The sequence below is a fragment of the Canis lupus genome, chromosome 16 (assembly GCF_048164855.1).
Source record: "Canis lupus baileyi chromosome 16, mCanLup2.hap1, whole genome shotgun sequence".
Classification (NCBI taxonomy): domain Eukaryota; kingdom Metazoa; phylum Chordata; class Mammalia; order Carnivora; family Canidae; genus Canis; species Canis lupus.
The window spans coordinates 32784955-32801536 of NC_132853.1; the positions used below are offsets into that span (position 1 = coordinate 32784955).

The 16582-nt window shown below is 37.0% G+C and overlaps 1 long non-coding RNA gene across 1 annotated transcript in view; it reads left to right on the plus strand.

The window, feature by feature from the left end:
* LOC140606502 (uncharacterized) overlaps window positions 1-16582 on the plus strand; it is a 72047-nt gene that overhangs the window by 15052 nt on the left and 40413 nt on the right. Inside the window, exon 3 of the long non-coding RNA XR_012008853.1 lies at window positions 1794-1858. This is a non-coding gene — a long non-coding RNA (uncharacterized lncRNA). The remainder of the gene's footprint in view (window positions 1-1793; window positions 1859-16582) is intronic.

A 16582-nucleotide genomic window follows, 5' to 3' on the forward strand; every position in this document is an offset into this window, starting at 1 on the left:
TATAATTAAAAGCTCCACAAATGACATATAGAGGAAAGTGAAATAAGAACAAAGACATTTTGTATGGTAAGAAAAAGGAAAACATTCTCATGCAAAATGGTCCGAATTGATCAGGAGGGATAATGGAACAGGGAGGTCTTTTTAAAAGCAAAATCAATACTCTGATGGAAAAAAGACTATTGCTCATTTTAAAGTGAGAAAATGGAAAGAAGAAAAACCAAACCAGAACATACGTGACAGTGCTGGAAAGCAAATCGGGATTTGTCAAAGGAAGAAAATATCAGCAATTGAACTTGTAATACAATAGCTTCCCATTTTCCAACATACATCTTAATTTAGACACAATGACATAAGGAAATTAACAGAATGCCACAACAGCATTAGAAGGTAAAAGTAGCAATAGTAGGGATGTAAAAGAGAGACATGGCAGATGGGGTGTGTTTGATGCCAGATAATCCAGTTTCAATTATTGATCCTCACTGTCTGCCAATCAATATCCTTTCTCTGTTTGCCAACTGATTTCTGCATCCTTGTGTGCATGTGCACATACACACACACACACACACACACACACACATCCTTGAAAAGGACATGCAGCCCAAGTCTGTTGAAGGGAAAAACCGTAACAGAGATCTGGAAACCACTCTGTATGACAAGACTGGGAGGAGAGCACCAAGTTGCCTCCATTGTAGAAAAGCAGCTGTCTTGGAGGCTGTCAGAAGACTTTTTATTCTATTAAAATTGAGAACTGAAGACTCAGAGACCTTGTCAAAGTGTTTCCACAAGCAGGAAACTTTATGCAAAATTATGAAGTAGTGAATGTTAGTGAGTGGAAGCACACCATTCCCTCAGAAGTGTGGGATTTGAGGACAGAAAGGTCTACAGAGAAATGCTGATCATGTCACTTAACAGCTGAATCGCTGGCTTAAAAGGGCCCAATGCATTTAACCTCACAGACATTTTTCCCTCTTCTGAAAAACAAGGCTATTCATTTTACTTTAAAGAGTTGTTGAGAGTTTTAAATATAAAAATATCTGGCTTACTATTCCATCAGTGAGTGTTCCATATATGTGTATATATGTTATGGAGAATAATTTATATTTTATTTTATTTATTTAATTTTATTTTAGAATTTCTTTGTATTATTTTTTCCCAGAGAATCCTACTACAGTTTTTTGGGGGGGTTGGTGGGGGACGATTTGGGGGGGGGGGAGTTGTTATTTTGTTTTTGTATGGTTTTGTTCTGTTTTTAGAATTTCTGCCTTTTAAAAAAAAATGTTGGGGATCCCTGGGTGGCTCAGCAGTTGAGCACCTGCCTTTGGCCCAGGGCGTGATCCTGGAGTGCTGAGATTGAGTCCTGAGATGGGCTCCCTGCGTGGAGCCTGCTTCTCCCTCTGCATGTGTCTCTGCCGGTCTCTCTCTCTCTTTTACGAATAAAATAAATAAATAAAATCTAAAAAAAAAAAATAATAAAGTGTTGCATAGTGCCCCCAGGGGAGAGGACACCAGCGAAAACACAGAAGGAGAGAGAAAAGCAAGTAAAAGTGGAGAAATGAGAAAAGAGTGATTCCTAGCTATCTGAAACACAAACAGCTGCCTGGTCTCTAGGTACAGCAAGGAAATTCTGCAGCTGTGGATCTTTGAACCCTTTGGAATGGTTACTATGTACTTTCCAGTAATTAATGAAAAGAGAGCTGTTAATAACACATATTTTTTGTGGTTGAATGTTGTTTATATATTAGTCATTTTTCTGATTCTTTCTTCCTTCTTTGTTTCCATTCCTCTTTGAGAAGATGATCTGTTCTGTGCTCCTTATCCTGAAAAAGGAATGTAACAGCATGAATCTTGAAAGAGCCTGGTAAGCTTTTACTTTTAATTTCAAAATGTTTAAATATTTAAAGACCAGGGACAACACAACTGTTTGGGGGAACATGTGGGTGGAAAACAGGCCTTCCCACAAACCTTTACCAAACCTCTCCCCCACTATTCTGATTAAAGAAAGTATTTCTTCAGTCTTGGAAAGGAGTAGAAAAGTGGAGAAGAGATCATGAAAGGTTTATGGGTCTAGGAGGAAGCATAAGCCTGTAGAGGTTTCAAGGACTTTTATCCATTGAATTCAGAGTATTTTCAATAGGGACCTGAGAGGTATAAATGTGAATGATCAGTGTTGGGCCCTCTGCCAGGAATAGGTCCTATCCTATGCTTCTTGCTATCCCTGGGGCCACTCTTCCCTTACACTGTGTACTCTGAAACAAAGTTCTTATTTAATCCACCAGTTACACAACATTTTTATTACATTTATGCTATGGTCTAAGTGTTTATGTCCTCTTGAAATTCATATATTGAAATCCTAACTCGTATGATGATGGTATTAGGAGGTGGGGCTTTCAATGAACTGATTCAGATTATGAAGGTGAAGCACTCATGCATGTGATTCTTACATTATTATAATTTTATGTCATTCTGATAAAAGAGACTCAAGAAACTCTCTTGCTCTTTGCAGCATGTAAGAGCATTGTAAAAAGACAGCCATCCAGGAAGTGGTCTTCACCAGACACCATATCTGCCAGTGCTTGATCTTGGATTTTCTGTCCTCCACAACTATGAGAAATAATATTTGATTATTTATAATACACTCAGTCCATGGTATTATAGCAGCCCTAATGAGCTGAAATTTCTAATGATTATCTTGGATGATTTTATAGGAAGAGAACTCATTTTTATGATAAAATTTAAAAGGAATTTTGATATCTATAAAATGAAATAATGTTGATAGATTTTAAATGAGTTTGGGGATAACCCACAACTCTACACTATTGAGACTTTCCTTGTAGGAATATGGTTCCTCTCTTCATGTCTTAAAATTTTCCTTTGTGTCCTTCTGTTGAGTTTTGGGATGTAAGGTGAGCTCTGTATTTCTTAAGTTTATTACTAGGTAATTTTGATGTTGTTGATACTGTGATTTTGGTAATGATTCTATGTAACATTCACTCCATATTGATGATGTATCAGGCACTCTGCTGAGCAACTTATTAGATTAATTTAATTCTCGCAATAATCCTGTGAGTTAAGAACTATATGAAACCCATTTTGAAACTATAAAGTTGATTCTCAGATGAATTAAAGAATTTACCCAAAGTCATGCAGCAAGCATATGGAAGAGTCAAGATTTAAAACTAGATTTGTCTCTACATCATACTATTTTTCTTTATCATTAGACTATTCTGTTCCACCTCTTTGATTTAAGGAAACACACACACATACACACACAATATTTTTTAATTAACAGGCTACAAAAATCTTCCATGAGATAATCCTAATTTTCTGGGACATGTTAACTGATACAAACAGTTTGTAAATATTGTTTAGAAAGAAATTAGTATGATAGAGTTAGCCTTATAAACCTCAGTTGATTAGCTATAAACCTTTTTTCACTTCATACCTTGGGTGACTGGGGGAAATTAATGTCAGCATGCTTTCACTAACAATATTTATCTAAGTTCTAGCTCTTACCTGGAATTTCCTATATATGTATGTTAAGGAATATTACTATCCAAGATGATTAAGTATTCTACTTGATAATTCTTTAATCATTAATGAGGCCCTGCTGCCGTAAAATTTTGGAGGAAAGTCTTTAATAGGTTTATGCCACTATGTTTGCCACTTGAACAGAAAGAAGGGGAGAACCAAGCTCATTTTATATTTATTATACTTACTTCAGTAATAAACTGTGAAACTATCAAATATTCAGCTAACTTCTCTGTTTTTAAGTTTCCACACTTTGCAAATTGAAATAATAATACCACAGTCCTTAGTGGCCATAAATGATATAACATTTATGTTTTATTATTCATCAGGTATCTGAGTAGCATTCTTATTGGCTAAAAAGATAGCAACAATCTAGTGATAGAATGATGTATCTCTTAGTGCTTTGTTGAGAACCTTGATGTGAACTCGTGCGAAACTGCAAAAATGGAGAATTATTTTTCTCTTTGGTATACTTCCTACTAGTATAAATAAAAAATTAACTCCAAAGAGCATAAGTGAATTATTTGATTCTCTGGCTCAAGCTATGTAAGAGCTATTGGAATTATTATTGAGATAACTTGGTTCACTGTGAACAAGTTTCAGAAGTAATAAATTACTAGAGGCTGCCAATATATGATCAGCTTTTTCCTGCAAATATAGAACAACAATAATTGGGAAAATAGCCTACTACAACCATCAGTGATACAATCGTCAATTCTCTACTGTATATTTTGTTATTAGACTTTATCATTTCACTCAGTTATTAGGTAGGAATAAGTCCTCAAAAAAAAAAACAAAATGTTCTGCATACCAACTGTGGTAAAATTCTGCATGAGATATTGAGGACAAATAATATATATATATATATATATATATATATATATATATATATATATATGCAACAAGGTGTCAAATCCCTTACAGGAAACATATAAAGTGTTATGGTAGTAATTAATAATGGGTTAAGAGAAAGAATCAAGCACCCAAGAGATATAATGAGATCTCCCTTTGTCTCTTTCTCTTTTTCTAGCAAGAGCACCCTATTTATCATGCCACAAATCACAGGAATAATGCTTAAAACATTATCTTAGAAAGTACAGACAGAAACTTACTCAGTTTGATAATTAATATCTATACAAAATCAACAGCTAACATTATATTTAATGGCAAGAAACTCAGAACTTTTTGCCTAAGATCAGGAACAAAAAAAGAATGTTCCCTATCACTGTTGGGCTGGCAAGACTGGGGACCTCAAAACAGCAACCCCAGGCCAGCAGCCTTCCAATAAGGCCGCCTTGCTGCCCTACCCTAACTTAGCAGACAAAGACCTGTAACCCTTGCCCTAACTGGAATGCCACCCTACCACCATCTCCCCCCACCCAACCCCCCCCACCCCCCCCACCCCCCCCACCCCCCCCACCCCCGCCAACACCACCTTATCTCCCTACCCTAACTTAGCTTACAAAGACCTGTAACACTTGCCCTAATCGGAATGCACCCTGCCCCCATCTTCCCACCGAAAACTCTTTATAGCACCCCCTGCGGTTTGCCTGGGCAGGACTTCCCTGACTCAAGCTCCTCTGAGTCACAGAACCTAGCCCAGGAGCACTCCCCATTAAGCACTATCAAACCTACTGCCTGGCTCTGCCATTTTTTTTTTTTTAATTTCTCCGCCGTTCATTTGGGAAAAACCTAAGAATCACCACTCCTTTCCAACACTGTACTGGAATTCACTGTTGTAACAAGACAAGAAAATAATAGTATACATGTTGGGAAGGAAGAAATAAAACTCTTTGTTCACATATGACATTGACTATCTGTGTAGAAAATCTGTTAGAATTGACAAAAAAAAAAAAAAATCCTAGAACTAATAGCATATTATACCAAGGTTGCAGGATACAGGGTTAATATACAAAGGGCAATTTTTTTTAATATACTAGGAAATAACTGAAATTAGAAATTAAAAATACAGTATCATTTACATTAGCACACCCAAAGATAAAATATGTATAGGATCTCTATGAGGGAAACAGCACAACCCTCATGAATAAAATGAAAGAACTAAAGAAATGGAGATTCGTGATATCAGAGATATTGTGTTTAACATGGTTAAACAAGACTCATTCATGTCCCCCTTCCAGTGACAAAAATTTGGCATCTATTCACATATAATTGTACCTCTTTGGGTGCTATGAGATTCGAGAGCACATGCCAAGGGACCCATGAGGACTCTCACCCACTCGGGCGTTTAGTAATAGCCATAAAGACCTTGGTCTTGGCTGTGGACCGTAGAGTGGCCTGTGAACTGGCTTCAGCCCCATTCAGCTATGGCTCAGGAGTCCCTGGAGAACCCTGTCTTAGACAATCACCTATGGACCAGAGAGTCTTTGATGAAGTCCAGGTTTCCAATGGAAAAGCTCCAGCACAGTGTTGGAACAAAAATGTATGAGTTTGGATGCACTGGAGAAGGTAAAAGGGAAAGTTTGACTTTACCCACATCAATCCTCCTCCAAGGTGGTACAGCTCAGGGCCAAGAGAGATCTTGTTGGCCTATCATTTTTCTGACTTCAATACCTCACCTTCAACAATGGTTAACTCACCCAGACAGTAAATCAATAAGGAAATGTTTGACTTGAACTATACTTTAAACTAAATTGACCTAACAGATACAAACAGAACATTTCCATCCAGCAGAGGCAGAATACACATTTTTCTCAAACACACATGGGACGTTCTCCAGGATAGATTATATGATAGGTCACAAAACAAGGCTTAGCAAATTTAAGAAGTTTGAAATAATACTAAGGATATTTTCCAGCCACAATTGTATAAAACTAGATATCAATAACAGGAGGAAAACTGGAAAAGTCCAAATATGTTAAGAGAAATGAAAATGGAAGGTCAACACCACAAGACCTGTAGATGCAGCAAAAGCTAATGTAAAAGGGTATTTTATCACAATAAATGTCTATATCAGGAAACAAAGATCTCAAATAAACAACCTAACTTCTCACAAGTTTTTTAAACTAAAAAAGACAAGAAGAAACTAAGCCCAATTTAGCATACAAAATAACAAAGATCAGGCTCAAAAAAACAAAGACCAGAGAATTTAAAAACTTAATGAAACTAAAAGTTGATTTTATTGAAGATACAGAAATTAACAAACCTTACCTATAATAACTAAGAAAAAAGAGAAAACTCAAAATCAAAAATGAAAGAAGGGGAATTATAATACCACAGAAATACAATAATCGTAAGAGACTTCTATAAACAATTATAAGACAACAAATTGGATAAACCAAAGGAAATATATAAATTCCTAGAATCATACACCCAACCAAGATTGAATCATAAAGTAGCAAATCTGAACAGGCCAATAATAACTAAGGAAATTGAATCATAATAAGAAACCTCCTAATAAAGAAAAGTCCAGGGCCAGATGACTTCACTGATGAATTCTACTGAAAATTTAATGAATTATTATTATTATTATTATTATTATTGATTTTATTTTTTCGTGAGAGACACGCAGAGAGAGGCAGAGACATAGGCAGAGAGAGAAGCAGGCTCCCTATGGGGAGCCTGATGTGGGACTCAATCCCAGGACCCCAGAATCATCACCTGAGCTAAAGGCAGACACTCAATTACTGAGCCACACAGATGCCCCTGAAAATTTAATGAATTAACACCAGTTCTCAAACTTATCTAAAAAACTGAAAAGGCATGAACACTCCCAAACTCACTTAAGAGGGCAGCATTATCTTGATAATCAAAGTCAGGCAAAGACAGAACAAGAAAAGAAAACTACCAGTCAATAAACTTGATGAACATAATTACTAAAATTCTCAACAAAATATTAGCCAACCAAAATCAACAAAATAAAAGGATCATATGCTATGACCAAGTGATATTTATTGCTGGGATGCAAGGATGGCTCAACACACACAAATCAATAAATGTGATATTTATTCACATAAAATTCAATTTCCTTTCATGAAACAATGCTCAACAAACTGCAGAGGAATGTATTTCAACATAATAAAGGCCATGTATAACAAGTTCACTGCTAACATCATACTTAATAGTGAGAGGTTAAACATTTTTTTTCTTTAAGATCAGAAAAAAGAAAAGGATCCTCACTCACACCTCTCCCGTTCAACATTGTACTGGAAGACCTAGCCAGAGCAATTAGCAAGAAAAAGAAATAAAATTGTAAAGGAAGAAGTAAAATTCTCTTTGTTTGAGATATAATCTTATGCATAGAAATCCACCATATAACTGTTATAACTAATAAATTAAGTAAAACTGCAGAATTCAAAAGCAACATACAAAAATTAGTTGTATTCCTAAACACTAACAATTAAATATCTGGAAAAGAAAAAAGAAAGCAATTCTACTTATAATAGCATCAAAAAAATGCTTAGGAATAAATTTACCCAAGGAGATAAAAGATCTGTACGCTGAAAACTGTAATATTTTGATGAAAAAAATAAAGAACACAAAAATAAATGGAAATATACCCTGTGTTCACAGATTGGAAGATAATGTAAAAATATCTGTACTACACAAAGCTGTCTGTAAATTCTTATCAAAAGTTCCAATGGCATTTGTCACAAAAAAAAAAAAAAAAAGCCAAAATATGTCTGGGAGTACACAAAAGTATGTCTCTGAATAGACAAAGCAATCATGAATGTAAGAAAAAGTGGGAGATGGGGCCCTTGGGTGACATCTGCCTTCTGCTTAGGTCATGATCTCAGGGTCCTAGGATCAAGCCCTGAGTAGGGCTCTTTGCTCAGCTGGGAGTCTGCTTCTCCCTCTCCCTCTGTGCTCCAGCTCTCTCTCTCTCTCTCCCTCTCTCTCTCAAACAGATAAATTTAAAAAAAATTTTGAAGAAAAAGTGGGAGGCATCACACTTCCTCATTTCAAACAATATTACAAAACTATACTCTTTGAAACACTATTGTACTAGCATAAAAACAGACATATAGATCACCAATGGAACAGAATGGAGAGCTTAGAAATAAATGTATGACAAGAGTGCTAAGTGCAAAGAATGATCTTTTCCATAAATGGCATAGGAAAAACTGGAAAATCACTTGCAAAAAAATGAAATTGAATTCCTACATTATACAACTCAAAAAAATTGTTTTTAAGATTTCATTTATTTATTTATGAGAGATACAGAGAGACAGAGAGGTGGAGACACAGGCCGAGGGAGAAGTAGGCTGTATGCAGGGATCCTGATGTGGAACTCAATCTCGGATCTCCAGAATCATGCCCTGGGGCCAAAGTCATGTGCTAGACTTCTGAGCCACCCAGGGATTTCCATGTGACTCAAAATTAATTTGAAATGGATTAAAGACCTGAAACTGCAAAACGTAGAGAATTAAAAAAGGAAAAAGGTTTTTGATGTTAGTATTGGAATGACTTTTTGGATATGACATGAAAAGCCAAGGAAAGTAAAGCTAAAATAAATAAATGAGATTACATCAAACTAAAAAGCAAAAGAAGCAACAAAATGGAAAAAAATGCTCGGTGAATGGGAGAAAATATTTAAAAATCATATACCTGGTAAGGGTTTAATCTCCAAAACATATAATACAACTCAAAAAGGAAATAAAAATAATCTGATTTTAAAAATGCCAGAGGAGGGGCTTCTGGGTGGCTCAGTCCATTAAGTATCTGCCTTTGGCTGAGATCATGATCCCTGGGGTCCTTGGATCAAGCCCTGCATCAGACTACCTGCTGAGCAGACTACTTGTCCCTCTCCTCTGCCCCTCCACCCTTCCCCACCCCCTACTTATGTTCTTTGTCTCTCAAATTAATAAAATCTTTTTTCTTTCTTTCTTTTTCTTTTTTCTTTCATTCTTTCTTTTTTTATTTCTTTCTCTCTCTCTTTCTTTCTTTCTTTTTTGTATTTTTTTTTATTGGAGTTCAATTTGCCAACATATAGCATAACACCCAGTGCTCATCCCGTCAGGTGCCCCCCTCAGTGCCCATCACCCGGTCGCCCCATCCCCCTGCCCACCTCCCTTTCCACTACTCCTTGTTCGTTTCTGAGAGTTAGGTGTCTCTCATGTTCTGTCACCCTCACTGATATTTCCCACTCATTTTCTCTCCTTTCCCCTTTATTTCCTTTCACTATTTTTTATATTCCCCAAATGAATGAGACCATATAATGTTTGTCCTTCTCCGATTGACTTACTTCACTCAGCATAATACCCTCCAGCTCCATCCACCTTGAATAAAATGGTGGGTATTCGTCATTTCTAATGGCTAATATGCCATTGTATACATAAACCACATCTTCTTTATCCATTCATCTTTCGATGGACACTGAGGCTCCTTCCATAGTTTGGCTATTGTGGACATTGCTGCTATAAACATTGGGGTGCAGGTATCCTGCTCTTTCACTGCATCTGTATCTTTGGGGTAAATCCCCAGCAGTGCAACTGCTGGGTTGTAGGGTAGTTCTATTTTTAGCTCTGAGGAACCTCCACACATTTTTCCAGAGTGGCTGCACCAGTTCACATTGCCACCAACAGTGCAGGAGGGTTCCCCTTTCTCCACATCTTCTCCAACATTTGTTGTTTCCTGTCTTGTTAATTTTCACCATTCTCATTGGTGTGAGGTGTTATCTTACTGTGGTTTTGATTTGTATTTCCCTGATGGCAAGTGATGCGGGGCATTTTCTCATGTGCTTTTTGGCCATGTCTATGTCTTCTTTGGTGAAATTTCTGTTCATGTCTTTTGCCCATTTCATGATTGGATTGTTTGTTCCTTTGCTGTTGAGTTAGTAAGTTCTCTATAGGGCAGCCCGTATGGCTCAGCGAATTAGCGCCACCTTCAGTCCAGGGCATGATCCTGGAGACCCGAGGTTGAGTCCCATGTTGGACTCCTTGCATGGAGCCTGCTTCTCCCTCTGCCTGTGTCTCTGCCTCTCTCTATCTCTGTGTCTCTATGAATAAATAAAATCTTTAAAACAAAATAAGTTCTTTATAGATCTTCCATACTAGCCCTTTATCTGATATGTCATTTGCAAATATCTTCTCCCATTCTGTAGGTTGTCTTTTAGTTTTGCTGATTGTTTCTTTTCCTGTGCAGAAGATTTTTATCTTAAGTCCCAATAGTTCATTTTTGCTTTGTTTCCCTTGCCTTCATAGATGTATCTTGCATGAAGTTGCTGTGGCCAAGTTCAAAAAGGGTGTCACCTGTGCTCTCCTCTAGGATTTTGATGGATTCTTGTCTCACATTTAGATCTTTCATCCATTTTGAGTTTATCTTTGTGTATAGTGGAAGAGAATGGTCTAGTTTCATTCTTCTGCATGTGGCTGTCCAATTTTCCCAGCACTATTTACTGAAGAGACTGTATTTTTCCAGTGGATAGTCTTTCCTCCTTTATCAAATATTAGTTGACCATAGAGTTGAGGGCCCATTTCTGGGTTCTCTATTCTGTTCCATTGATCTATGTGTCTGTTTTTGTGCCAGTACCACACTGTCTTGATGACCACAGCTTTGTAGTACAACCTGAAATCTGGCATTGTGATGCCCCCAGCTCTGGTTTTCTTTTTTAATATTCCCCTGGCTATTCAGGTTTTTTTCTGATTCCACACAAATCTTAAGATGATTTGTTCCAAATCTCTGAAGAAAGTCCATGGTATTTTGATAGGGATTGCATTAACCGTGTAAATTCCCTGGGTAACATTGACATTTTCACAATATTAATTCTTCCAATCCATGAGCATGGATATTTTTCCATCTCTTTGTGTCTTCCTCAATTTCTTTCAGAAGTGTTCTATAGTTTTTAGGGTATAGATCCTTTACCTCTTTGGTTAGGTTTATTCCTAGGTATCTTATACTTTTGGGTGCAACTGTAAATGGGATTGACTCCTTAATTTCTATTTCTTAAGTCTCATTGTTAGTGTAGAGAAATGCCACTGATTTCTGGGTGTTGATTTTGTGTCCTGCAACACTGCCGAATTGCTGTATGAGTTCTAGCAATCTTGGGGTGGAGTCTTTTGGGTTTTCTATGTAGAGTATCATATCATCTGCAAAGAGGGAGAGTTTGACTTCTTCTTTGTCAATTTGAATGCCTTTTATTTCTTTTTGTTGCCTGATTGCTGAGGCTAGGACTTCCAGTACTATGTTGAATAGCAGTGGTGAGAGTGGACATCCCTGTCATGTTCCTGATCTTAGGGGAAAGACTCCCAGTGTTTACCCATTGAGAATATTTGCTGTGGGCTTTTCGTAGATGGCTTTTAAGATGCTGAGGAATGTTCCCCCTATCCCTACACTCTGAAGAGTTTTGATCAGGAACGGATGCTGTATTTTGTCAAATGCTTTCTCTGTATCTATTGAGAGGATCATATGGTTCTTGTTTTTTCTCTTGTTGATATGATCTATCATGTTGATTGTTATACCAGTGTTGAACCAGCCTTGCATCCCGGGGATAAATCCCACTTGGTCATGGTGAATAATCTTCTTAATGTACTGTTGGATCCTATTGGCTAGTCTCTTGTTGAGAATTTTTGCATCTGTGTTCATCAGGGATATTTGTCTATAATTCTCTTTTTTGGTGGGGTCTTTGGTTTTGGAATTAAGGTGATGCTGATCTCATAGAATGAGTTTGGAAGTATTCCATCCCTTTCTATCTTTCAGAACAGCTTTAGTAGAATAGGTATTGTTTCTTCTTTAAATGTTTGATAGAACTCCCCTGAGAAGCTATTTGGCCCTGGACTTTTGTGTCTTGGGAGGTTTTGGATGACTGCTTCAATTTCCTCCCTGGTTATTGGCCTGTTCAGGTTTTCTATTTCTTCCTGTTCCAGTTTTGGTAGTTTGTGGTTTTCCAGAAATGCATCCATTTCTTCTAGATTGCCTAATTTATTCACATATAGATGCCCATAATATGTTTTTAAAATCGTTTGTATTTCCTTGGTATTGGTTGTGATCTCTCCTTTTTCATCTGTGATTCTAATTTGAATATTTTCTCTGTTGTTTTTAATAAGACTGGCTAATGGTTTATCTATCTTATTAATTCTTTCAAAGAACCAAATCCTGGTTTTGTTGATCTGTTCTACAATTCTTCTGGTGTCTATTTCATTGAGTTCTGCTCAAATCTTTATTAACTCTCTTCTTCTACTTGGAGTAGGTTGTAATTGCTGTTCTTTCTCCAGTTCCTTTACTTGCAAGGTTAGCTTGTGTATTTTAGTTTTTTCCAATTTTTTGAAGGATGCTTGTATTGCAATGTATTTCCCTCTCAGGACTGCTTTTGCTGCATCCCAAATATTTTGAACGGTTGTATCTTCATTTCCTGCTGAGTGCCTTTCAGTCCAGTGCAGATTTTTAAAGTTCCTGCTTCCCCAGGGCTGGGCTTTCCTGCTCTGAGAGGTTCTCACTGCTGCCTGGCCTTAGCCTGGCTCCTCGTGGGGCCTCTCCCCTACTGGATTATTTTTTATCTTTTATTTATCCTACCTTGTTAGAAGTGAAAACTCTTCTCTCTGTAGCATTCCAGCTGTCCTCTCTTTAAATCTCAGGTTGAATTTGTAGGTTTTCAGAATGACTTGAAAGTTATCTAGGTAAGTTGGTGGGGACAGGGACCCCACTCCTCTGCCACCTTGCCCCACCATCTCTAAAATCTTTAAAAATAAAAATAAAAATGCCAGAGGAACTGAATAGTCTTTTCTCCAAAGAGCCCATATAAATTTCCCCCAGATTTGAAAAGATGCTCAATATCAGTAGTCATCAGAGAAACTCATAAAACTCAAAAACATTCACCTCTTCTTATCTGTTAGAATGGTTAGTATCAAAAAGGCACAAGATACGTTTTGGCAAGGATATGGTGAAAGGGGGAATCCTTGTGCACCAAGTGGTAGAAATGTAAATTTTTACAACTATTATGGAAAAAAAGTATGGAGATTCCTTAAAAAAAAAAAATAGAGGGGTGCCTGAGTGGCTCAGTTGCTTAACTATCTGTTGTTAGCTTAGGTCATGATTTCAGGGTCCTGGGATGAAGCCCCCATTGGACTCCCTGCTCAGGAGGGAGTCTGCTTCTCCCCTCTCCCTCTACCCCTGCCCCTCGCCCATGTTCTCTTTCTCTCTCATAAATACAATTAACAATAGGACTATTATTTTTTCACCTGAGAGTTCTGTACCCTAAGCCTGCCAGGAGATAGCATCAGAGTCCACTAGTTAAGGGCTCAGTCTTAAAAGACTGCTTTTCTACCTCAGGTACCAGTTGCAAGCCTAGGTTGTTACCTGTGCTTCAAACCGACAAGCTATACAGATTGAAGGTTTCCACAACCCTCAGCGTGGGTTTAATGAATTAGCTAATGAAGCCCACAGATCTCAGGAAATCCACTAGATTACCAGTTTATTACAAAGGACATTAAAGAATACAAATCAGTAGCCAGTTGAAGAAGTATATAGGTCAAATTCCTGAACAAAATAATTTCTGTCCTTGCAGAGTTTGGGGCCTGGTATGGTGCCATGGGTAATTTTCTTGTTTCCCAACCCAGAAGCTCTCTGAACACCCTCCTTTTGTTTTGTTTTGTTTTGTTTTGTTTTTTTAAGATTTTATTTATTTATTCATGAGAGACAGAGAGAGAGGCAGAGACACAGGCAGAGGGAGAAGCAGGCTCCATGCAGGGGGCCTGATATGGGACTTGATCCCAGGTCTCCAGGATCAAACCCTGGGCCAAAGGCAGGCACTAAACTGCTGAGCCACCCAGGGATCCCTCTTTTTGGTTTTTCTAAGGAGGCTTCATTATATGCGCATTATTGATTAAATCACTGGCCATTGGTGATTGATTCAACCTCCAGCCCTTCTACCCTTTCAGAAATCAGGGGATAGGCCTGAAAGTTCTAACCCTCTTCAAGGTTGGTTCACCTGGCAACAGCTCCCATCTTAAAGGCATTTCCAAAAATCATCTCATTAATATAAGCTCACTTGTGGTTGAAACATGCTTGTTATGAATTAGAAGACATCTATTTCGCCATTATGGCTTTGAAGCATTTTCAGGAACTAATGATAAAAGACTAAATATTATAACAAAAGATGCTCTCATTGCTCATATCAGCTCAGGAAATTTCAAGGGTATTGGGATTTGTGAGCTGGGGACAGAGGATGAAGATCACATATAGATAGATGATAGATAGATAGATAGATAGATAGATAGATAGATAGATAGAGATGTAGATAAAGGTATAGATATAGGCATAGATATAGATATGAGTCATATAGTATGGTCATCTAAATGGCCTGCACATTGATGTTTATAGTAGCTTTATTCATAATTGGCAAACTTAAAAGCAACCAAAATATCCTTCATTAGGTGAATGTATAAAACCCTGTGATACATCCAGACAATGGGATACTATTCAGCACTAAAAATAAACAAACAATAACAAAAACAACTATCAGGAGCTGTAATGTTATGGAGGAAACTTAAATGCATATTACTAAAAGTGAAAGAAGCCCATCGAAAAGGCTACAGACCATATTATTTCAACTACATGATATCCTACATGAAAAGGCAAACTATGTAGAAAAGTTAAGGAATTGCCAGGAGTTATGGGGACAAAAGGGGTGAATAGTGAGGCATAGAGGATTTCTAGGGTCATGAAACTACTCTGTATGATGCTATAATAGTAGATACATGTCACTATATAATTTGTCCAAATCCTCAGAATGTACAGCACCAAGAGTGAATCCTAATATAAACTATGAGTGATTATGATGCTGCAATGCAGATCAATGTAGATTTGTCAATTGTAACAAATGTACATTCTGTTGGGGGATATTGATAATGGGGCGGTGGCTGTGCATGTGTGTGGGGGGTAGTGGTTTTATGGGAAATCTCTGTACTGTGTGCTCTATTTACTATGAAACTAAATTTTCTAAATAAATTCTATTAAAATTTTTAAAGATTAACTAAGGTGAAGAAATCAAGAGAAATTTATTGTGATGTGTGTATTATACTGTACAAGTGGGTGGGAAGTCCCCCTCCACTTGATATCAAAGTGTTAGAGGCAGAGATTAATGAGTCAAGGCTAATTAAAGAAGTAATTGCTTCTGGGGATGTACTTTAGGTAGGGAGGTAACTGTGTTAGAGGCTAAAAATATCATAGCTTAATAAAATAAAATTGCACAACTGAAAGGTAAGTAGAACAATAAAATGCCAAACATATTAAAATGTACTCTGTTTATTAGAAAAATAAATTGTATTCTGGAGTTCAATAAAAACCTAATTAAGGATTTTGGCTGGGCTTTACTGTTGTTGCAACTATTGTTACTTATTAATTGTTCTCTGGGGTCCAAAGATCTCTTTACAGCTGAGGGTATCTGAGACCCTAAATTTCCTAGAGCAAGAGTAATTGGATATGGGGCTTTAAGAAATTTTGAAAATGTCCAAAACACTAATGAAAATTGTACCTTTATTCAAGATCCAGCTGTACCGACTAATTAAAATGTTGGGTTCCTTTGCTTTGGGGTAGAATTGTACCTATTCACTATAGGAAAACTGGTTATCTCAGATATTTGTTACTTGTTTTCTATTAATAAAAAGGAGAAACAAATTAAATATTCCCTGAACAATGTAGTTTGGCAAGCAAGATTTTTCTAAACGTGGGATCCATTCACAAGTGGGCATGACCAAGGGAATATTAGGTAGTGGGAATATCTCTAAAATTCTCTGAAAGCTTCTTGTTCAAATTTTAGGTTACCCAGATCCTTTCAGCCATTTGCAGTCCTGTTGGTTTCTTGTATGCTATGCTGTTTTGTATTTACATGAGTGAAATTTCAGTAAAGGATGATTAAATAGTAATTTAGATTAAGCAAATATTATCAAGACAATTATTTGGTTGTTGTATAAGTGAACTTTTAGTTCAAAATTGTTTGGACTGCTTTGCTTAATTTATTTAAGTCATTCAGCATTTTACCATATATTGGTTATCTCTTCCAGTTCTGTGAAGAAGTTTATATAAGTTTACCACACACAGTAATATTTGGTCACTTCCTAACAAATTATTCGGAAGTTCCCATTGATTTTATTTTAGA